The following is a 25,086-nucleotide window of genomic DNA, read 5'->3' on the forward strand; positions in this document are numbered from 1 at the left end:
TTGTTTATTATTTATTAATTAAAAAATAAATTAAGGGATATATATATATATATATATATATATATATATATATATAGAGAGAGAGAGAGAGAGAGAGGTAGGTTCAAATGTTTCTCACATATATTATGTGCTAGAATGCACCAATAGGAATTTAATATTAATTATATGTATATTAAATTTTATCCATATTTATAACTCATTTTTATGGAAACTAATTAAATTTGTCATTAATGTCAATAATAATATTCTTTCAGAATGAAATCATATCTAGAAGAATGAGAGTGTATTCCAGCAGAATAAGAATGTATTATAATAGAATACACTCTCGTTCTTCATATTCTATGCAACTTTATTGTATTTTAAGTTAGTGGGTCCTGAAACAAAATACTAACTCATATATAAAACCTAGATGCGAATTCATTCTGAAAGAATGTTATTGCTGACATTAATGACGAATTTAATTAGTTTCCATAAAAAGATAATTATAATTATGGATATCATTTAATATACATATAATTATAGAAATCATTTAATATCTATATTTATTTAATTAAATAATTATTTCATTTACTAAATTCCTATTGGTGCATTGTAGCACACAATAAATGTAAGAAACAAAATAACCTAACCCCTTATATATATATATGAGACTCACTCTCACTCCCACCACCACCACCCCTACTAAATGAACTGATAACTAACAGTAGTCATAACCATCCACCGATAACCACAGCAAAAAACCTGAAAATCATAAAATAAACTTGAATTAAATCAACCATCATACCTTATTTGAAAAACATAATCATCAAATAAACTTGAAATCAATCAACCACCATACACCACTTGAAAAACCTGGCCGCCACTACCACCTCTACCATCAAACCACCTCTACAACCATTTTGAAAAATCCCCATAAAAACCTAAAAATCGATCGCCAAGGCGCCAAGCAAAAGAGGTTCAGGTCAGCGATGAACAAGCATATATGAATTTGGTTTAGGTTACAAGGTAGGAAAATGAAGAGATAAGGAAGGTAATAGATGAGAAAGTAAAAACAAGAGAGAGGGAACTGTTGTTGGTGCGACAGTGAGAGACGATTCAGAGCGGCAGTCCGATGAACAACCAATTGTGGATCATGTTTGATGTTGTCATGCGAATTTTTGTGGTACATAAGCTTCAGAGTGTAGGTAGGTGGTATGAAATGTTCTACGATGAGGATTTAGAGGTTTCTAGAGGCGAATGGCAGCAACGGACGACCGTCTGACTATGATGGTCCATAATGGTTTAAGTTCATTTCAAATGAGATATGATATAATATATATATATATATATATAGAGAGAGAGAGAGAGAAAGAGACAAAGAGAAAGAGAGAGAGAGAGTTAATTGAGAAAAAAAAGGTTGCGAATGAGGAAATGAATTTGAGTCACTTGTTTCGAATATGTCGCTTAAGTGTTCCAGAATATAGGGTCGACGAAACATGTCATATTCATATATGAATACGTATATTGTAACACCTGTGTTCCAAGTATCTTTCATTTTTAACCTTAAAGTATAAAATTATTTGCAAAAATGGTCCTTACGTGGGGCGTTTGGTACGTCGAGCGTAGTACACTAAGTGATGGTGAGGAGGTTGTTGCATACGTTGGGTGTACGAAAGAGTATGTTGGGCGTACTCACGAAGACTTCAAACCATAATTTTTAGGGTTTGGAACATATTTAAAGAACTTTATGGCCTCAAACCTTTTCCTTACCTCCAGCCTCCATCCCTTTTAGCCCTCATCTCGAAAGCCTAACCCTTGTGTGCCAAAATTAAAGATTTTAAGTGATATTTTTGTGTTCTTGGTGATGAAGGAAATCCTTTAAAGTAGTGGTATTGCTCTCAAGCTTTCAAATCCAAATTCTTTTCATCCTTGTGAATCTTCAGGAGGTATAAATTTCATACCTTGGAGCTTACTTTGCTAGATCTTGTTTAAGCTTAGATTTATGACCTTTTTGTCTTAAAACCTTCATTTTTGTGAGTATGGAATACTCCAGAGCTTTTGAGTTGCTCATTCAGACGTTTTAGGGTGTATAGTATCATAAAAATGCAATCTTGGTCCTTTCCTTTCATCCATGCATGAATCATGTAGTTTTTGGTGATGTTGGAAGTTAGGGTTTTGGGATTAAGCTTCCTTTTGCCATGCAAAGGCAAAAGGGTTACAATTTTATGATTTTAGACATTGATTGGAGTTAGATCTGAAGTTTGGATGTTAAGTCTTAGAGCATTAAGTCCTTAGTTTAGAGTTTGGGACCCAGGGGATTATGTTGGGCGTAACCCTTAGTACGTTGGGCGTAGAAGGATTTCGTCATGTAAGTCTTCCAAGGTTCGAGCATACGTTGAGCGTAATGTGGAGTACATCGGGCTTACTCCTAGAAAACACATTGGGCCAAGTTTGGGCCTTGGGTTATTAAGGATTTTAGGGCCTTGATTAGTTAGGTTATGTATAGGAAAGGCAAAATGGTCTTGTACCCTTCATACGATAAAAGATGATATGGACCATTGTTTATAGGTTAAACCCTATTTTTTATTAAGATTGTTATTAGGTTATGATTAGTGTGAGGATCAGTGTTAGCAGCAACTTAAGTGTGTGATTCAGTTATCTTCAGTTAGATGTGAGTCTTCTTATCACACTAGTGGGTCGAAGTCACCAAGGTCGGCCCATTTATTTGTATGTGTAGAATGTATGTCATTATGGGACTATTACTTATGTGATTGTATGATATATACATGGAGCCAATTTGGGCTCAGAGTCATTATGGACTCGGGGTTGATACGGACCCGAGGGTTGATATAGGCCCGAAAGTTATTTTTTGTTACATGGGGTTGATACCGACCCATGGTTTATTACGGACATGACATAGCCACGTGTTGTTATATTTATGTGTATAGTGAATGTTGTATTTTGGGGAAGCTCACTAAACTTTGTGCTTACAGATATGTTTTTGGTTTCAGGTACCTTCGGTACAAAAGGGAAGGGCTCGTCGTGATGGCACAACATTCGCCCCCTTATGATTTCCGCATTTATGATCTCTTTTACTCTGATATTTTGTGACGATTGTATTTTGGATGATTTCGAGACATGCGATGTTTAGATTGATGAACTAAAAATGAAAACTTTACTTATAAACTTTGGGTCGTTACATACATGGATATGTATATTCATATATAAATTAGTGTATTCATATATGAATACGTATATTTATATATGAATAAGTATAGAGGAAGTAGTTATTCATATATAAATATGGTGGTGATGGTAGTGGAGGAGGTAGCAGTGGTTGGTGGTGTAGGTGGCAATGGTGGTTGGTAATGGTGGTGGTGGCTGGTGGTGGAGGGAAGGTGGCGGATTCATATATGAACACACTTATACTTATATTTATATGAATATTACTCATCCTTCGTCGTTCTGATATGTCGGAAGGTTTAGCGGCAAAAATAAATGATTGACTGAGAATGATTCCTTCATTCTCAACCTTTTTTATTTTCTTAATTTAACTTACTTCTGTCTCTCTCTTTCTCTTTCTCTTTCTCTCTCTCTCTCTATATATATATATATATATATATATATATATATATATATATGTGTGTGTGTGTGTGTGTGTGTGTGTGTGTAAATGCATAAACTCAAAAAAAACCTAGAAATCCTAAAATATTAATAGAAGTACATAAAAAATATTTTGATATATCTAATCGTTTTTTGGCTTTAGAAACACCAAAAGCGCATATATATATATATATATATATATATATATATATAATCTTTTTTTATGTATTTCTAGGGTTTTCTGGGTTTATATGTTTTCCATTGAACCCATTTCTCTCTCTCTCTCTCTCTATATATATATATATATATATATATATATATATATATATATATATATATATATAAAGAGAGAGAGAGAGAGAGAGAGAGAAAGAAAGAAAGAAAGAGATAGTGGAAGTAGATATATCGGGTAAAAGATTGGGTGAGTGGAGGACGGTAGGACCACATAAAAAAAACTCAAAAAATAAATTGATCAATAATAAACAAAATAAATAAATAAGTGTAATTTAGACTTTTCATGTTTAAGAAAGTTTTAGTTTACTTTGATACGGTCGTGTGGATATAAAATCCATCAAAAACCAAGTGCGTATTCAAAAGTTATGGACCGTAGAAATGGTGTGTGTATAGTACATTACCTAAATGCATGTTTTAAAACACTACATGATCGTGTAATGGACTTACACAATCATGTAAGTGGTTCGAAGCAACGAAATGCATGAAATAAAAGTGCATTGCTAATATTGGCCCATGTTGGAGGATTACACAATCATGTAACCTTGTCACATAATCGTGTAACTTACACAAAGTTCGAATTTGATTTTCATTAGCTCGTTGTTATTTTGAGAATGTTTTGAGATTATATGACCTCATTACATGATTGTGTTACACGGTCGTGTCACTAAGTCATTTTTATTTGGGAAAGTGTCATATTAGCCCAACGAACTTCGCACAATTGTTTTAAAAGGTTATTCATTTTAATTTTATTTTATTTTTTGCTTTTTAGGGGCATAAACTTGACTTTTTTGGGTTTAAATGGTCCTTTTTTTAAAACTAAAGGGGTAACCTAGTTACCTTTTGCTTTGTCATTAAAATGGGTCTATGTGGCTTCTGACACACATAAACACTCACACACACACACACACCACCATGAAAGAAAAAAAATCAAACTACAATAATATTCATGTTTATACTCTGCAAACACTCGAATGCAACAAGCTTAATGCTCAAGCTCTTCTACCTCTAATGTTGTAACTTCTTCATGTATCCCAGAAAAATGGCTACTGATATGTGCATATTTAGTTCATATTAAGTATAGATTTTTTTATCAATTATTAGCTAAATTATTGCATATCATGGACAAAAGGTACTTAAAAGTGTTTAAATTATGTTTTCAGTCCAAAAGTGAAGCTCGGAAGCAAAAGGAAGCAGGAGAAGCGGTTGGGAGCTCGGGAATTGAACAAAGAAGAAAAACACCAAAAACAACACCTACTCAGCGAGTAGGGTCATCTACTCGGCGATTCCGAGCGAATATTCAAGAAGATAAAGACTCAAAGACCCAGAGACTTATCGCATACGGGGATTGAGAGATGGACTCGGCGAGTCGGCACCTGACTCGACGAGTCGTTTCGCAAATATAAAGATAACTTCTCAGATCAAAAAGAGAGAATCCTGGAACCCTTCTGGAGAGATTAGCTGCGATTGAAGAACCAGAAGAACCTTAGAGAACGAAGATACAAGCTAGAATCCAATTCCGAAGGAGATTTGAGGCAAATTTCATCATTCTACTTAATCTTTTGTTTTCCATTATGGCTATACAATTAGAATTCGTTTATTTGCTGTTATTTACTTCAATCATGAGCTAAAACTCTTAAACTTCTGTTTGGGGATACAAAATTGAGACTATGGTTTGAAATTTGGTAGGATTAATTCAATGTTGGTGATTTTTGTTGGTTTTAGCTTGCTAAAGAACCTTGTGTGTGAATGATAATTAATTTTCTGTTAATAGGAAGGTAATTAAATAGTATGAACATCTTTTGATTATCAACCTCATATGTTTATGTGACCACTTTGTCACATGTCTAGGATTAATGAATATGAAACTAGAATTAATAAGAAAATTGAGTAAATTCATGTGTGAGCTTGTATGATGACCATCAACAAGAAATTAACTAAAGGATCAAATTAGTTAACTATTGCAAGTCTAAATTAACCCAAATAATTAATATAGTGAATTTAATTAAATTAGACAACTGATTACTGTTTGAGTTAGTTTATTCACTAAGGATTAGTGTAGTGAACGCGAATCTAATAACTTGAATCGGTAACCAACGAAAGAGTTAATCCATTGCGCCATTACCATAATATCAACCATAGGACCAATTGAGTTGAACTAAACATAAGTCCTTCTCATTATTGAATCTAGTTAATTCTTTGCTTTTCTAGCTTTTAGTTTAAGTGTTAATTATTAAGTTTTCTAGTCTTGTAAAACTAGAGAAAACCCCCTACTTATTAATTAATTTAGATAGAATTAGTTTTTAGTTTTAATTTACCGTTCCCTGTGTTCGATACCCTACTTATTTAACTATACCACAACTGATAGGTCCACTGCCTTTATGTTTTTATTTTATAATTAAAAGTAGGTTTAAAACTAAGTGAGTTTTCACACATCAAGTTTTTGGCGCCGTTGTCGGGGAACGGTTCTAAAATTAACATTAAATTCTAGTTTAATCGATCATTTGTGTGGGATTTATCTTACACAAAGTTAATTAAAAGGTAATTTAGTAATTAGTATAAGTTTTAATAAAAATCCGTTTTTAAAAGTAACTAGAAAATTTTTCTGTTTTTGCCTTCAACTCGCCAAGTGCACTCGCCCCGACTCGGCGAGTTCATCGCTGATTCACAGTTTTAATTTTTAAATATTTTTTGTTCTTTTTACGCGTTTTTGTTTTGTTTACAGCTGTTTCATGACCCGAGGATCTGATACACCTCTGGTCCCTCCTCTCGAAGACCCGGAATCCGCATTAAGGAGGAGCAAAGGAAAAGCCGTTGGAGATTCCGCTTCTTCAAAGAACTCGCCACTCAAGAACCTCAAGTCCGTTTTCAGCAAGAAGAGGAGCAGCAAATCAGGAGCATCCAGTGCCTCTTTGACAATCGAAGACCCAATTAAAGAAGACACCGAGTACGAGACCGAGGAAGAAGAAGAACCCACATTCGAGCACGAATCTAACTTTGAAGACGATTTAGCTATCACTATGGCTAATATCGATGAAGTCCCCATGGGTGAATGGAAGAAGAGGATGCGCGATGACACTGGCCCGGGACTTGTGCAGCCCGCAATTCCCGCTACCGCTACCTTCGAGCTAAAGGGTCATATTCTCGCTCAACTCAAGGAGATTCCTTTTTATGGGAAGGACCATGAAGATGCCTACAAGCACTTGGATGAAGTAAATGATGTGGCTGACTACTTCAATGTACCAAATGTGCCACGCGAGACCCAACTACTTCGCATGCTTCTAGTCACGTTCAAGGGTGCTGGAAAGGATTGGCTCAAGTCACTTCCTCCCGGATCGGTCACCACATGGGCCAAGATGAAAGAAGAATTCATAGACCACTTTTGCCTGCCTTCCAAAATAGCTAAGTTGAAGAAAGCCATTGCCAACTTCGAGCAACAACCCGGGGAATCTCTTTATGAAGCTTGGGAAAGGTACAAAGGTCTTCTTAGAAATTTCCCACACCATGACCTCAATAGCCAACAAGAGGTCTCCATTTTCTATGATGGAGTCAATGTCACCACAAGGCAATTGCTCGATTCACAAGGCCCGCTCACGAAGAAGGCGCCCCCGGTAATCAAGGAGTTAATTGAAGAATTCTCTAAGCATTCTAGAGAATACCACAATCCAAGAAATGAAGTAAGTCGGGGGGTAGTGAACTCGGCAAATGATAGCATGGCGGCGGTGATAGCTAAGCTCGATAGTCTAGATAGAAGGATGACAAAAATGGATCAAACAATCCAAGCTATTCGAGTTGGATGTGAGAATTTTAGAGGGCCCCATCTCACAAAAGATTGTGACTTGGATGAAAATGGAAACAAGAAAGCTCAAGTGTTCTACTCAAGCGGCGATCGATACGACGAGAATTGGTGGAAACCGAAGAAGGAGTGGCTCCCATACGAAGAATACAAGAAGGCTAAGGAGGAGAAATACAAGCAGAAAGAAAGGGGATTTTATCAAAAGGAAGAACCGGTTATGGAAAAGAAAGTCGATTTAGAAGAAATGTTCACTAGATTCATAGCCGCGTCCGAGAAAAGGCACAATGATCATGATGCTGCTATACAAGAGACCAAAAATATGCTAAGGAATCAGCAGACATCTATTCTCAACATTGAGAAACAGTTAGGACAACTTGCATATCAAGTGAACGAGAGAAGACCGGGTCAACTTCCAAGTAACATCGAAAACAATCCGAGAATGGAGAATGTGAACGCAGTGACTTCCAGTTATGAAGAAATTTTCACACCTGCACAGAAGATCTCCAAGGTGAATACAGAAAAGGCAGAAGAGTCGGTTCTAGCTAAACCCGACCAGACTCGCCGAGTCCCTCTAATGGACTCGACGAGTCCATGCGCTGATGACAGAAATTTCATTACCTCGAGGCCTTACAATCCCCCTTTGCCATTCCCAATCAGAGCCATGCCTAGAGAGAAGATTAGAGCGTATAAAGCCTTCATGGAGCATGTTCGAGACCTTCAAGTCAACATTCCATTTGTGGAAACAATGCTTCAAACACCTAAGTACTTCAACTTGTTAAAGGGTCTTTTTGCTGCCAGAAAAGATTTAGTTGAAGTCACGGAGATAGTATTGAGTGAGCTACCAGAAACGAAGGCGATCCGGGGAGCATCATAATTCCATGCCAATTTGGAAATGTACTTGCCACCCAAGCGTTGACCGATTCGGGTGTAAGTATCAACTTAATTCCCTTCTCCTTCTTCAAGAAGCTGAATTTACCGGAGCCAAGACCAGTTAACATGAAGATCCATTTGGCGGACAAGACGACAATTCATCCAAGAGGCGTGTGTGAAGATCTTCTTATTAAGGTCGACAATTTTATTTTTCCCGTAGACTTCGTGATACTTGATATGGAAGAAGAACCTGAAATTCCAATTATTTTGGGGAGATCATTTTTGAACACCGCATGTGCATTAATTGATGTATGTGAATCCACACTAACGTTGAGGGTCGGAGACGAGTCAGCGGTGTTTAAAGCTTTATCATAGATTAAGCAAAAAAGAAGAAAGAAAAGAAGAGATCTCATTCATTGATTTGGATGATGAGATACTTCAAAAAGAACTTGCACTTTTGCAAGAAGAAGATCTAAGCAAGTTGTTGCTACCCTCTGGAGGAAATGAAGATTTTGACAAAGACTTGGAGGAGATAGAAAAGCTGCTGGAAGGAGCCGACTCGAAAAATACAGTGGGAAGTGTGGAATACGATCCGACTCGCCGAGTCGCTTTCCCAGACTCGACGATTCCAGTCAAAATTTCCAGCAACTTGGATGATTTTGATCTGTTTGTTACCAGCTCCTTGCATGTTCCGTACATGAATATTTTCCCTCATTCTTTAGAAGAACAAGCAGCAAAAGGAGAAGTGGATGGTGAATTTCAACACGCTCATGTAGCATGCCTTGATACGATTATGCAAGAAGAGGAAGATAGTCCATTTAAAGATGAGGCAAGCTTTAGAAAAGAAGAAAAGGCAAGGGATAGGAGAGATGATGCTGATCAACCATTCATCACCAAACCTAGAGCACGAGTTCTCACCAAATATGAAGTAATTAAGTTTAAGGAAAAGGAAGTGCAAGAGAAGGTGCAAAAGAATGGGGTGAAGAAAAAGATGAAGAAAAGGGAATTTAATGCAGCTGAGGATGATGCTATAAGAAAGAAGAAAGAAGACTTGAGGCGAGCTTACAAGAAGAAAATTCACGCTTACAAGACAAAGTACAAACCGCAAAAGACTAGGCGTGCATTCCCGATGCGGGAAGATGAAGAAGCGTAGATGGGAAAGAGTCCAGCTAACGACTCCTTAAAAAGAAGCGCTTGGCGGGAGACAACCCGTTCTTTTTAGAGTTTGCTTTCTTTCATCTTTTTCGTTTGAGTTTGGTTTTAGTTTTTAGGAGTTTATTAATCTTCCAAATCATTAGACATGTTTGCTTGAGAGTGCGTATGGACTAAGTGTGGGGTGGAATAAATTTTTAATGGCAAAATGATTTAATTTTCTGAATTGTTTGCAAGAGACTCGCCGAGTCTGACCATGACTCGACGAGTTGATTCAGATTCTAGATGAGTTTAAAAATCGCGACCAGACTCGCCGAGTCTGAACCTGACTCGACGAGTCGGTTTTATTTACAGAAAAAAAATTAAAATTATTTTTTACAACCAGTAACTAGGGTTTTAACCCTAATGAAATCAATTTCCCCCCCCCCCCCCTTCACTCGCCGTGCGCCTCCATTTGTGCTCTCTCTCAAGCATTCATCAACTTCTTCACTCTTTCTTCAAGATTTTCGATTTCTATCACAAAAGGTACTTAATTTCTTCCTTTATTCTATTAAAGCAATGACTTTTAGATGATCTAGGTTGCCAATTTCATATAATACCCGATTTTGAAGTTTAGTGAATTTCTAGGGTTTTGATTTTACATCAATTATGTTGTTTTGGATGGTCATTTCTCCTTTAATACATCTTAGGAACATCCTTGGACAAAACCCTTGAAGAAATTTTGAGTTTTCATGGTTGAATTTTGATCGACTCGTCAACTGACTCGCGCAGTTCATACGACTCGCCGAGTCATTCATGGACTCGACGAGTCCAGTCGGGGACCCAGGTGTAATATGTTTTGATGATTTTCTATGTTTTCTGGGTTGTGTGTTCTTTGTTTTGCAGGGACAATGTTTCACAGAGGTCAAAGTTCCAGTGGACGCCAAGCAGATTTTCCTTGGTTGAATTTTCCTCAAATTGAATTAGCTTCAACCATGACGAGATGGAAGAAGAAGTTAGCTGAAGTCAGAAAGAAGGAGATTTACGTGCCCAACAGAGTTGATTGGGATTGGTTGCAAAATGTTCGGTATGAGGAGGACTTAGCACCTTATCTTGTGAAGGAATTTACATACGAGGGGGAGACAATGGTTTGTGATGGATGGAGCAGGGTCTTTAGAATTCAAGAACTGGTGTACCGGGAACTTTGTTGGGAATTCTTCTCTACGGTATCTTTCCGTGAGGTGACGATTGCTATCACCCGACGAGTTTCAGTTTTTGCCTTGGGGGCGAGTTTCATCAGTGCTCCGTTATTGATCTTGCTTGTCGGTTGGGAATCTATGACCGGCCATTGGTCTCAACTGCTATTTTTCGCGCCTTTATGGAACATTCTCACAAGGTGTTCCCCGATGGTGTTACAAGTATGGGTTGGTGGAACACGATCGCCAACAAGTTTTACATTCCGAAGTCGGCCCAAGAAGGAAGTATTCGGTCACCCACGCACCGTCTCATTCACCGCCTTATCTCCACCACCATCAACCGGCGGAAGGATGATGACAAGGTTTCTAACCTTGATGTCTTTTATCTATGGAGCATTATCACATCAGACACTTTTTGCAACATTCCGTGGTGTTTGGCTTCCTATTTGGCGGAGGGTGCGGTCAAGGATTGCAAGACCTCAAAAATTAATGGTGGTATGTTCGTCACCCGGCTAGCCAACTCGTTTGGGTTGATGACCCGTGGTGCATGGAATTTGATGGCGGTGATTCCTACCCCTCCATTTAATCCCATTCTTTTTCGGAGGGCTAGGGTTATTGAGGACTATGGTGGTGGTCATTATGCTATCCCGCATGATGATCCAGTTGTTGGTCCCGAGGCGCCGGGAATGAGGGTTAGGCCGAAGAGAGAGCGAGACGTGGAGGAGGAACCGCCGGTAATTCCGGTGGATAATGATGAAGTGCCAATGGACTGGTATAATATTTAGATGAGGAGAATGCAAGATCAAATGGCAAGGAGTCTCAATTTTAGCAACCAGTCCAACATTCGAATTTTTGACCACTTCCATATTCCGCATATCGATGGTGGTAACTTCCCATATATTCCATCTTGGGATGAGGTGATTAATGCAAGAAGGAGTGGCGCTAGTGGAAGTGGAGCTGCACATGATCATGATGATGAGGAGGAGGATTAGTTCTTTTATGCTTTGTTGAACAATTTTTAATTTGTTTTTGTTTTTGTTTGGGTTTGGTGTGTTTAAATTTAAGACTTTTACTTTATGTTTGATGTTTAATTGCCTTGATGATTTTCAGATTTTGGGTTAGAATGCTTGCATAAAAGGGTCTAGAGTTTGAGAGAGAAAGAAAAATATAAAGAGTGGAAAAGACTCAAGAATTGGCGGAGTTTAGAGTTAAGGTGTCGAGTCTGGTCCTAAGGGACATGAGTGAATGAGTCTAGAAGATATGAGGAGTTTTGAAGATCTATCAAAAGCTAAAACGAATGCAGAATCTGAATTTTACCACCTAATGGTCTACTCGTCGAGTGCACTTAACTGACTCGACGAGTCGCCTTGTATTCTCGCATATTCGATGCTGTCTGCGACTATACTCGACGAGTCGTTTATATGAATCGCCGAGTCACTCAATCTTATACCAACAAGACTGCTGATTCGATACTGTTGAGTGTACCACTTGACCATTTATTCTTCCATATCGATTCTTGAAGATCTTACACTGTTTTTCCTGCCTATTTGGAGCTGCCACATGTGATTTGATGCCCAAGATGTGGATAAGCTATTTCCATGTCTAAAGTCAATTGAAGTTGGAGCTAAAAAGAAGAGTTATCAACCTATCGACTGCTACCCCAGGGGAGTTTGTTCCAATTCTCTCTATAGTTTGCATTTTTATTTTTTGCATGATATGCAATGAGAGCATTGCATAAATCAAGTGTGGGGTAGGGGGTTGATGTCATCTTAGTAAATTTAGAATCTTAATTTAGGTCTAATTTAAAATTTTTGCATACCAAAAATATTACTTAGGAATTAATTTAGGAAATTTTGGTAAAAGTAATTAGGATTCCATGTAAGAGTTGTGTGGATGATTGCATGAAGATCCAAATGTTTAGTTGAGCCTATATACGTTCTAGTGCATTTGTGGCTTCCTTATTCCAGTGAAATCATGGGACAAAAACACGACCTCGCTCAGCCCGAGGGATGCAATATGTTTAGCATCGTGTACCAGAAATGTATCCAGGAAAATTATTATCGTTAGCCAATAAAGGTTGAGGTTGAGCGCCCCTGTTTAAGCATGTAGGATTTTGAGTGAAAAAAGAGAGGTACATGTAAAAAAAAAGAGAATTGCAAGAAAAGTTGAAGAATTTTGGAGCAAATAAAGTGAAGATCAAAAGATCAAAATTCCAAGAAATTCAAAAATTGAAGATACCAAAAATCAAACAACAAAGGTGGTGAATTCGAAGAAATCAAAGATCAAATTATCAAGGAAGTGAAGAATTCAAAAGAGCTCCATAGTGGTATCATAAATTGTAATTCTAGATTATGTATGCTTGGGTTGCTCAACTAAAAATACCTTGAGGGTAAGAGGTTTTCTACAGATGGATTTGGAGGGATGCATAAAATGAGCATAGTTCGGGGTGAGTGGGCGAATGTTTATGAGGATTGTGAGTATTTGGAGTGTGGGGGTTATTAGGAAAATTTTAGACACAAATGTATGCATTGCGGTCTTGGCATAATGGTTGGGTTAGATTGGAGTTGTCATATGTGATTCTAATGTGTTAAAATTCAGTTTTGCTTGGGGGCAAGCAAAAGTCAAGTGTGGGGTATTTTGATATGTGCATATTTAGTTCATATTAAGTATAGATTTTTTATCAATTATTAGCTAAATTATTGCATATCATGGACAAAAGGTACTTAAAAGTGTTTGAATTATGTTTTCAGTCCAAAAGTGAAGCTCGGAAGCAGGAGAAGCGGTTGGGAGCTCGGGAATTGAACAAAGAAGAAAAACACCAAAAACAACACCTACTCAGCGAGTAGGGTCATCTACTCGGCGATTCCGAGCGAATATTCAAGAAGATAAAGACTCAAAGACCCAGAGACTTATCGCATACGGGGATTGAGAGATGGACTCGGCGAGTCGGCACCTGACTCGACGAGTCGTTTCGCAAATATAAAGATAACTTCTCAGATCAAAAAGAGAGAATCCTGGAACCCTTCTGGAGAGATTAGCTGCGATTGAAGAACCAGAAGAACCTTAGAGAACGAAGATACAAGCTAGAATCCAATTCCGAAGGAGATTTGAGGCAAATTTCATCATTCTACTTAATCTTTTGTTTTCCATTATGGCTATACAATTAGAATTCGTTTATTTGCTGTTATTTACTTCAATCATGAGCTAAAACTCTTAAACTTCTGTTTGGGGATACAAAATTGAGACTATGGTTTGAAATTTGGTAGGATTAATTCAATGTTGGTGATTTTTGTTGGTTTTAGCTTGCTAAAGAACCTTGTGTGTGAATGATAATTAATTTTCTGTTAATAGGAAGGTAATTAAATAGTATGAACATCTTTTGATTATCAACCTCATATGTTTATGTGACCACTTTGTCATATGTCTAGGATTAATGAACATGAAACTAGAATTAATAAGAAAATTGAGTAAATTCATGTGTGAGCTTGTATGATGACCATCAACAAGAAATTAACTAAAGGATCAAATTAGTTAACTATTGCAAGTTTAAATTAACCCGAATAATTAATATAGTGAATTTAATTAAATTAGACAATTGATTACTGTTTGAGTTAGTTTATTCACTAAGGATTAGTGTAGTGAACGCGAATCTAATCACTTGAATCGGTAACCAATGAAAGAGTTAATCCATTGCACCATTACCATAATATCAACCATAGGACCAATTGAGTTGAACTAAACAGAAGTCCTTCTCATTATTGAATCTAGCTAATTCTTTGCTTTTCTAGCTTTTAGTTTAAGTGTTAGTTATTAAGTTTTCTAGTCTTGTAAAACTAGAGAAAACCCCCTACTTATTAATTAATTTAGATAGAATTAGTTTTTAGTTTTAATTTACCGTTCCCTGTGTTCGATACCCTACTTATTTAACTATACCACAACTGATAGGTCCACTGCCTTTGTGTGTTTATTTTATAATTAAAAGTAGGTTTTAAAACTAAGTGAGTTTCCACACATCAGCTACCAAACCTTCTACTGAGATAGAGACGAAAGGAACATTCAGGTCACTTATAATCCAAGAAATCGAGTACTTCAATAAGCTCGAAACCCCAGTAGTTGCTCAAACATGCAAATATGGCAGACACACTAAGCTAAAAAGAAAGAACAAGTTCATACCAAGCATGTGTTCTGTAACGTCCCAAAAATAAGACCCAAAATTTTCATTTTTTAATTAATAAAAACAATATCCCAAAACATCATCACAAATCCCAAGTGGAACAATTGTATCAGTACATCATAAAGTATCAGAGTTATCATGAAATGCAGAGCAATATCATGTGCACACTACAATCATCCCGATCTCTTCCCTTTTGCACCGGAAGTACCTGAAACATAAACTGAAAACCGTAAGCATAAAGCTTAGTGAGTTTCCTCCAAATACCACATATCACACATATTAAAAATATAGTGGGCCCTGCCCGATGAGTGTAAAGGGTCGTGCCCTAACTCGCATAACGGGCCCCGCCTACTGAGTATAACGGGCATCGCCCTAACTCGCATAACGGGCCCCGTCCATTAAGTATAACGGGCCTTTCCCTAAATCGCATAACCGGCCCCGCCCAACATACAAACATACAATTATAACAAGTAATTGCATACAGATTACCCATTGGGCCCTGCCCACTAAGCATACAAGCACATACCCATACAAGAGTCATGCATACATTTAGCACCCTAACATACTAAACGATGGGTCAGCATTGGTGCCTTTGACCCGCTAAACACAATAAGAAAGACTCACCTCAGACTAGTGAATCTCACAAACAAATTTCTAGCTGTTGGTCCGAAAATCCCCACGCTATCATCATAAAATAACATCCAATTAATAATTGGATCCCGACTCATACTAAGCTTCTACACTAGGGTAAAAAACCATTTTACCCTTTACCTAACTTGGACCAAGGCCAAAGCCAAACCCAATTACTCAAAAAGGCTCAATTCCAAAAATAGTCACCCAAAGCCCAATTATGGCCCAATCTTCCAAATTGGGCCCAAAACTCCTTTCGTGGGCCTTCATCCAAAAGAGTCCAAACTAGAAATTTGATGGCCCAACAAAGACCTAAACTCTTAAGGTCCACACATGGCCCAAAACCGAGAAGCCCAAAACCAAAGCCCACCTGCTCAGTACGTTGGGAGTACTCAGCTCGTACGCTTAGCGTACATGCTCCGGTCCTAGTACGTGTAGCATACCAGCTTGTAAGCCAGCGTACTCCCCAATTGGCCACCCCACGTCAAAAAGCACTTAATCCATTTAGCCCCTACTCCATACTCTCATATCTAGACCAAAAAGATGATTTATCACGTAAAGTTGGCAACTTTACATGCATGCATGGCCTAATGGGGCACTAGAGCTCAAAAGAGCTTAACCAAGGGTCTTAACACATGCATGTGTCCATATACACCATAAAGTTTGCATTTTTATGCTTAAGGGACCCCTAAAATGTCTAGATCTAAAAGGTTAAGCTTCTAAAACGACCTTAGCTCACAAGGACAAACCGAAAGGGACTAAAATGCCCATAAACAAGCCCAAAAGAAGATTTATACAAGGAGTTGACAAGTTATGGGCTTTATACTTCAAAATTCACAAAATTAAGAAGATAAATCTGGTTCTCTAAGCTCCTCTCCAAAGAATGATTCTTCTACTTCAAGATGCATAAAACACACCAAAAGTTTTTTTTACAAGAGCTCAAAAGCACCACACAAAGGCTAAAGGATGAAATCAGGGTTTTAAAGATATGGAGGTTGGTCTAAAATGTCCAGGAGGTGGGTTAAAGAAGCTTAAATAGGGCACAAACCCTAAAAATTAGGGTTTGTACGAAGCCAACGTACGCCCAATGTAACCCACATACGCCTAGCATACGTGGTCCATGCCCGCGATCAAAGTCCAACTAGTACGCTAAGCGTACTCATAGAGTACGCCCCACGTACTAGCCAGAGGACCAAAATGCAAGGGTTTTTGTTTAGCAAGGGGTAAAAAGGGAACTTACAAAATCCAAATGTTACAATTCTCCCCCACTTGAATCAGACTTCATCCTCGAAGTCTGTTGCTCCAAATAACTTCAGATAGTGCTCCTTCATCTCATCTTCAGGCTCCCATGTCATTCAGAACCCTTGTGATGTTGCCATTAAACTTTCACCAACTCAACAATCTTGTTCCTCAAGGTTTTCGTCTTCTGGTCAATAATTGCAACCGGTCTCTCAATGTAGTTTAGGCAGTCATATACCTGAATATCCTCCAATGGAACCACTACAGAATCATCCACTAAACACTTTCATAGCGAAAGACATGGATCGTGCTAACCGAGCTCATTTGGAAGATCTAAGCGATATGAAACCCTGCCCACCCAGTCCAAAACCCTAAAAGGGCCAATATACTTGGGGCCCAGATTTCCCCTCTTCCTGAATCAAATGTCACTTTTCCAAGGTGAAACCTTCAGGAGAACCATATCCCGCACCTAGAACTCTAAGTCTGATCGGTGTCTATCATCATAACTTTTATGTCGACTCTAAGCTGTCTGGAGCCTACTCCAAACTTGCTGGATCAACTCAATAGTCTTAAGTACCACCTCGGTACTCCCCATAACCTGCTGACCGACGTCACCCCAACATATTGGTGGTCCTACACTTCATCCCATAAAGCATCTCAAAAGGAGGTCGATAAATAGTGACGTGATAACTATTGTTGTACGAAAAACCCGTTAACAGAAGACACGTATCCCAACTCCCACCAAAGTCCAAAACACACGCTCGCAACATATCCTCTAGAGTCAGAATGGTCCACTCGCTCTGACCATCGGTCTGCGGATGGAAGGTTGTGCTGAAATGGATACGAGTACCCAACTCGTCATGGAACCTCTTCCAAAATCTGGAAGTAAACCTAACATCGATGTGAAACTATGGAAACCGACACCCCTTATCGTGCCACAACCTCCCTGATGTATACCTCCGCTAACTTCTCCACAGAGATACTCTCCTAGATCGGGATAAAATGCGCTCTCTTGGTCAATCGATCCACGATGACCAAAAATGAATCTACTCCGCATGCAGTCTGGGGCAATTTTGTGATGAAGTCCATGGTAATCTCCTCCCATTTCCATACGGGAATCTCCAACGACTGCATCTTTCCATGAGGTCACTGTGACAACCCGATATTTCAAGTCAATGTAATGACCTAAGTCAAGTATGGTGATCTATTTTTGAATAAATAAATAAATAAAAATAGCGTCAGAAATGAAATGTTCAAAAGTCTCAATTTGGATACATAAAATGATAGATATCGTGTCAATGTTCTCAGAAATATAAAGAACACTCAAATCCGAGTTATAACGAAGAAGTTATGACCAATCAAAGATCCGCGTCAAAACCGGTAAAACAGTGTTAAATGTAAAAGGTAAAATTTCAATAAAATACTTTTTAGCCTTAAGAATCTAAATGAAAGTCTTAGATTAGGTTAAACCATGAACGTACATAAAAAGAACTCCCGAATCTGACTTTGTATGAGGAAGTTATGATTTTTCTAAGTTTCGGAATAGCAGTAGACAGCTAAAAACTCGAAATAAATATCGAGCGATATTTAGCCGGCACAACGTAAACAAGAATTGAAGATCTTGACAATAGTAATACAACGATAAAAATACAGACGAAAACGGACATCGGATGAAGAAGTTATGAATTTTAACGGTATTTTCCTGTCCCGGACTATTAAAAATATATAATTAAAAATAAAGTCGAAATTTGCCAACAAAGTCTAAATGAAAGTTGTAGATTATATTCTCACCTATGCGTGGATATAAAGAACGTCAAAAATGGAGCTCGTATGCGAAAGTTATGCATTTTAGAAGATTGGGGCACACAAACCGAGGGGAGTACGTTATAGCGTACGAGTGTATACCCAGCGTACTCAGTGCGCGGCCTCGGATCGACCACGTCTCCCTACTACCTTCTAGCCTGATCCATCCGAATTCTAGAGGCCGAAGAAGGCGTCATGCATGACGTACACCCAACGTACGAGGGTTAGTTCCACCCTGATATAAATGGTGCGAGGCTTCCGAATTCTTTTGACAATTCACAAACTTTCTCCCCTATATAAAGGGTGTGAGGCTTCCGACGTCCTCCCTGAAGATCTTCCAAGAGTTCCACCAGAACTTCAAGTTGAGTTCAGAATCGACTTGATTCCCGGAGCTACCCCAGTAGCAAAATCGCCGTACCGTCTAGCCCCAACAGAGATGCAGGAATTATCCAGCCAACTAAACGAGCTACTCAATAAAGGATTCATCAGGCCGAACTTCTAACCTTGGGGAGCACCAGTCCTATTCTTAAAGAAGAAGGATGGATCCTTTCGCATGTGCATCGACTACCGAGAGCTAAACAAGCTCACAATCAAGAACCGATATCCCCTACCGCGCATAGACGATTTGTTCGACCAACTCCAAGGAAATCATGTACTTATTATTGTAAGTTTCCATTTCGCAATTAACGTACAAATTCGGTAATGTTCGGAATGTAAAGCACATAATACTAAGACTTTCCATTATCATTTTTGAAGACTTATCAAGAATCCGTCTTTTAACGTATGGCAGAATCATGCCGCCAAGAAGGAATCCCCGACGCATCAATACTACAGGAACACCAACACCACCTCCAGCACCACCCCCATCAATGGACAATGTTGTTTTCCAGGCTGCCATAACAACTACTGTTACAGCAGCAATGGCACAAATGAGTAACAACAAGTCGGGAGGAGGAACAAATAGCTCTACTAATGGCCAACACCAAGGTCTTTCTGGGGAATGCACTTACAAGGACTTCACCAACAGCAAGCCCATATCCTTTAATAGGACTGGAGGAGTTATGGCTCTATCCCAATGGAGAGAGAAAACGGAAGCAGTATTCGAGATATGCTCATGCCAAGAAGGGATCAAAGTAAAATTTGTTTCATGTACTTTCTCCAAACGAGCCCTAACGTGGTGGAATGGCCACGTTAAGTCACTAAATCTGGTGGTGGCTAACTCCATGGGTGGGAAAACCTGAAACAAATGCTCGTGCAAGAGTACTACCCGAGAGGCGAAGTATAGAAGCTCGAGCAAGAGCTTTGGGGCCTTACTATGGTAGGCTCGGACATCACAACCTATACCAATAGGTTCAGTGACTTAGCAATACTTTTCCTGGGAATGGTTGATCTAGAGAGCAAGAAGATCGAGAGATATATCTGGGGACTGTCACCCCAAATTCAAGGAAGTGTACTAGCTTCCAAGCCAGTTACTTTCGATAGTGCCAAATAGCTGGCACAATCCCTCGTTGACCATGGTGTCTGCCAAGGATTCATGATTGCTGTTCCGAAGCAACCTATAGAGAGCAACAACAACAACAACAGTACCAACACCACCAACAACAAGAAGTTTTGGTTTAAAAGGAAGGTTCAATCTTCACAAGAACCTTCCAAGAAACAACAAATAGTGGCAGTCCATGCCGCTACTACTCCTATCACTGTTCCTATTACCCCTACACCAGCAAAACAATATGCTGGGAACCTACCAAAGTGCAACAAATGCAATTTCCATCACAACTGAAATTGGAGGGTGATGCACTGTAATAACTGCAACAGGAAAGGGCAAACACTGCCCGTTTCTGTAAAGCACCGACACAACCAATCACCCAAGTTCCTGGAGTCGGTGTGGGCCAGGCGTGTTATGGGTGTGGTGAAGCTGGGCACTACAATATTGATTGCCCTAACTCAAGGAATGATGGCGGCATAGGAAGAGTGTTGGCAATAGGGCAGAACGAAGCAATAGCTGATCCCACAGTGGTTATGGGTACGTTTCTCCTCAATATCGCTTATGCATGCATACTCTTTGATTGTGGTGCGAAGAGGAGTTTCGTGAGTCATGAGTTCAACCACTTACTTAAACAAAACCCCCAATCACTTAATAAGATATTTACAGTAGAAATGGCAAACAGTAAAACAGAAAGCACAAACGATATGTACATAGGTTGCACGCTAGATTTAAATGAACACTCGTTCCAAATCGATCTAATGTTGATCACTATAAGAAGCTTTGATGTCATCATCGGTATGGATTGGTTAATCCTTCACCATGCTGATATACTTTGTCATGAAAGGGTCATTCGTCAATATGGTTACCAGTGAGAATGAGTGCACTAACAACTTACCTCTAAACTGTATCCTTACCTCGAGTTATCATTCTTTCCTCGTTGACCTGATGTCAGTTTCAATAAAGAACTTTGATGTTATCTTTGGCATGTATCAGTTGAGTCCTGATCATACTGATACACTTTGTTAAGAAAAAGCTATTCGTCTCAATTTTTCCCTCTGACCGGACCCTCATGATATATGGTGTCGAGCTTAGCTCAAATCTTCACATCATTCCCTGTATCAAAGCTCGAAAACCTCTGCAAAACGGAGTGTTAGGTATTCCTAGACCGTGCAATCAGTAAGAAACAAGAAGTTAAAGACCTCTAGAACATCCCCGAAAACAGTAGTATTCCCGATATCTTCCCGAAAAGCTCCCGAGAATTTCTTCTGAACGTCAAGTCGAGTCTCATATCAACTTAATCTTGATCACTAAGAGTTCATATTGATACCCTTCGGTCAAACCATTTTCCCTTGGTCATGTAGTGAGCGATGAAGACATACGCGTAAATCCTCCTAAGGTCGAAGCAATAGAGAATTGGTCGGCACCGAAGACACCCATAGAAAACCTGTCAATTCTTGGGTTTCACCGACTATTATTGCAGACCCATTCGGAAATCCCTTCCAAAATCATCAAATCCATAACCACTCACGACTTGAAACTTGGAGCAACAGTCCCTGCAATGAAGTTTGAGAGACAAGATCTCAACGGAACCAAGTTAGACATGAGTTCAACTTATCATCCTCAGACAATTGGACAGAGTGAGAGAGTTATTCAGGTCACGGAATACATGTTGGGGGCATGTGTCATGAATTACTGAGCAACTTGGGATACCCCTTTATCTTTGATCGAGACCTCGTATAATAACAGTTATCACACCAGTATCCAGACTACACCATTTAGAACCCTCTACAGTTAATAGCACAGATTCCCTCGTGTTAGGCCAAAGTAGGAGACACGCAGCTAGCCAAGAGTCGATTCCCCAGTAGTACCCACGCTGATTCTGAAATCATCCGTGAAACTGTCGAAAAGATCATCCAGACCCGAGAACAATTGAAAACTTCAGTAGATCGACATAAGAATTAAGCCAATATACAATGGAAATCTCTGGAATTCAAGGTTGGAGATCGTGTCCAGTTAATGGTCTCACCCTGGAAGGACATGACACACTATGGAAAGCACGGAAAGCTTAACTAGTGATACATTAGACCCTTTGAGATTCTCATTAGGATCAACCCCGTAGCCTTCGAACTCCGAGTACCTTCAGAACTTAGAAACATCCATCCTGTCTCCCACGTTCCGAATCTTTAGAAGTACTTGTCCAATGAAACCCTAGTAATCCCTCTTGAACAAATCGAGACCATAGACCGAGAGATCAAACGTACGAAACAAAGCCATATCCCGTTAGTGAAGGTTCGCTGAAAGTCCAAGCGAGAACCTGAATTCACTTGGGAGCGCGAACACCCGATACAGTAGACACATCCGCGTCTTTCTCCATAACTTGTATCTTAATCTTTGAATTTCGGGACGAAATTCCCTTTAACGGGGGATAATGTGACAACCCGAAGTTCTTCCGTCGCCGCAACCCATTCCGTGAAACTCGTCTTAAGCGAATTGTTCCGATTTCGTCTTTGAACTAGGTCAATTAAGTTAAGAATTTTATTTTGACCTTGTAAGTATCCAAACATGTTGGAAACATGTGAAAATGTCCCAAACTAGTAATTAGAAAAAAATTTAGTTTCGACCATATCGGGTAACGACAACTTAATCGGGTGCGGCCAAAAGCCTCGGTTAACATCAGTATCGGGTAAAATTCCACCATGTATCAAATTCAAACCATATTTAAAGTGAATTAAGACTCATTTAGAGCCTTTTCACTCTCTCTCTAACCTCTCTCCTCAATCAAAGACTTAGGTCCAAAAATCATCCATTTCAAGCTTCACAACACCAAGGTAATCATCCTAGCTCCTAGTATAGCATCCTTAGCCTTGATTTTTGTGTTCAAATATGGAATAGGACCATAAACATGTGTTTACAGCCCTGGAACAATCTTAGGCCGTGAACACATGTAAATGGGGTTTTTGAGCCTTAAAACCCTTCCAAATCACCATTAGAGCTTAGATATGGCTTAAGGACTTATTGGATTGGACTTAGGACACCTTAAACTCAACATTTGAGGAGTAAGCATGAGTTTACTGCCCAAGAACAAGCTTGGGCCATAAACGCCATTTCATGGGGAGTAAACTCCTTTTTGGGTGTTAAAATGCAACTTACACACCTCATAAGCCCTGGAATAAAATCTAGAAGCAAGCATGAGCAATTTAGAAGCCTAAAACATAAAGAAATCACCCCTCTAAGGAGTTCATGGCCATAAGGGGAGTCATGGGCCGTAAACTCCTAAAATCATGTCAAATGATGCCCAAATTTCACTCCTTGGCTTGTAAAATTGAGTAGAACCACTTGTGATAAATCATTGAACTTCAAAGAACTTAAGAATGATGTGGGTGAGAGTTTACGGCCGTAAACACTTATTTTACTGCCGTGAACTCATCAGTTAGTCCATATGTTTGATTTAGTCCCTTTCAAATGCCCTAGAACCAAACCTAGCAACACCCCTCATTTGAATTAAGGCCATTTAGTACATAAGAACAACCCACCATGAGTTTACGGCCGTAAACTCATGGGGATGTGGTGTATAAGGCCGTGAACACTCCTTAGAGTTTACTCTTGAAGAGTAAACTCCATATCCTAGCCATTCATGTCCAGAAACGTCACCCGGGTCACTCCAAACACTTATTTTGAAGTGTTTTTGCGTCTTGGAGTGTATAATCGTATCTGATTAGTGTTTTAAAGTCTAATTAGATACATTTGTGTATCATTTAACATTACATAGGAACCTCGCACGTTTTCAAGTCTTGATCCGACGTTTAGCATCCCAGTCGACACATTTCCTCGTCCGGTGAGTTCATACCCCTACCCTTTTTCAATGGTTTTTCAATGTGTTCAGGGGGAATACAAGCAAAAGTACAAGAATATCTTGTACTTAAATTCATTATTTCATTTAAATGGTTTCATAATCCGCACACTTTTAAGAATTGAAAACATATTAATAAAAGGTTTTACTTATGGAATTGTTCTTCAAACCTAATTCAATTCTTATTATATAGTGTTATACTTTGTACTTCACAATTGAATGTTCACACTTTAACTGATAGAAGTCATAGAACATTGTAGAAGTCATAGAACATTGTATTGTCCTTAATAAAACAGCCCTTAGGATCGAGTGTGAAGGACATGTATCATTAGAACTTAGTCAGTTATAGATACTACTCCCCTAGACGCGAGAGTAAAGAGTAATCTTAAAGATTGGAGACACGTACTTTATAACACTTCCCTTGGCACGAGAGAGTGGAGGACTATCCCTGTAACCAGAATCTCTAGAAGGGAGAACGTGACTTGAGTGTATAGATCTATACGGGACTGACTATCTCGCACCTGGCTGCTAGCTACAGCCGAACCGCAAGGTTCAAGGGTGATAAAAGTCATAAAAAGATACTGACCACGGCCCGAGTCATATCTAGTCTGAAGTATGCTTAAGGACTCGCAATCAAGATTATGAACACTTGCACTTATTTATTAGTTTTAAATATGTGTTAGAACTAATGTACATTTAAAGGTAATCAGACTTTCAGGAGACTCCACGCACACACTTTAAGTATGGTAGATACTTGTACATTACTTTCAGATTCGGTAACCTCTCACACACATTTAGGAAAATATAGGATTTTCCTGGGGTAACAATAGTACGTAACCAGAAACGTGTAACAATTTAAATAACTAAACTTTACAATTCACAAGAACAATCATGTTTTCAGTGTACATCTTTTACATTACATTTTGGATTTGGTAACCAACTTTTAAGAAAATATGGGATTTTCTTGGTGTGAAACTTTTTCGGAAAACAGAAAGGAAGTTGTACATTTTCAGAAAACAAAACCACTTATGAACTCACCAGCTTTATGCTGATTTTTAAAATGCTTGTATTCTCAGGTTCTACTTAGACAGGTACCCG

The 25,086-nt window shown here is 38.8% G+C and overlaps 1 non-coding gene across 1 annotated transcript; it reads right to left on the reverse strand.

The window, feature by feature from the left end:
* Positions 1-7,217: 7,217 nt before the first annotated feature.
* LOC111878788 (small nucleolar RNA R71) lies at positions 7,218-7,324 on the reverse strand. Its single transcript, XR_002845927.1, has one exon. It is a non-coding gene; the product is annotated as a small nucleolar RNA R71 (small nucleolar RNA).
* Positions 7,325-25,086: the final 17,762 nt, after the last annotated feature.

The sequence above is a fragment of the Lactuca sativa genome, chromosome 5 (genome assembly GCF_002870075.4).
Source record: "Lactuca sativa cultivar Salinas chromosome 5, Lsat_Salinas_v11, whole genome shotgun sequence".
Classification (NCBI taxonomy): domain Eukaryota; kingdom Viridiplantae; phylum Streptophyta; class Magnoliopsida; order Asterales; family Asteraceae; genus Lactuca; species Lactuca sativa.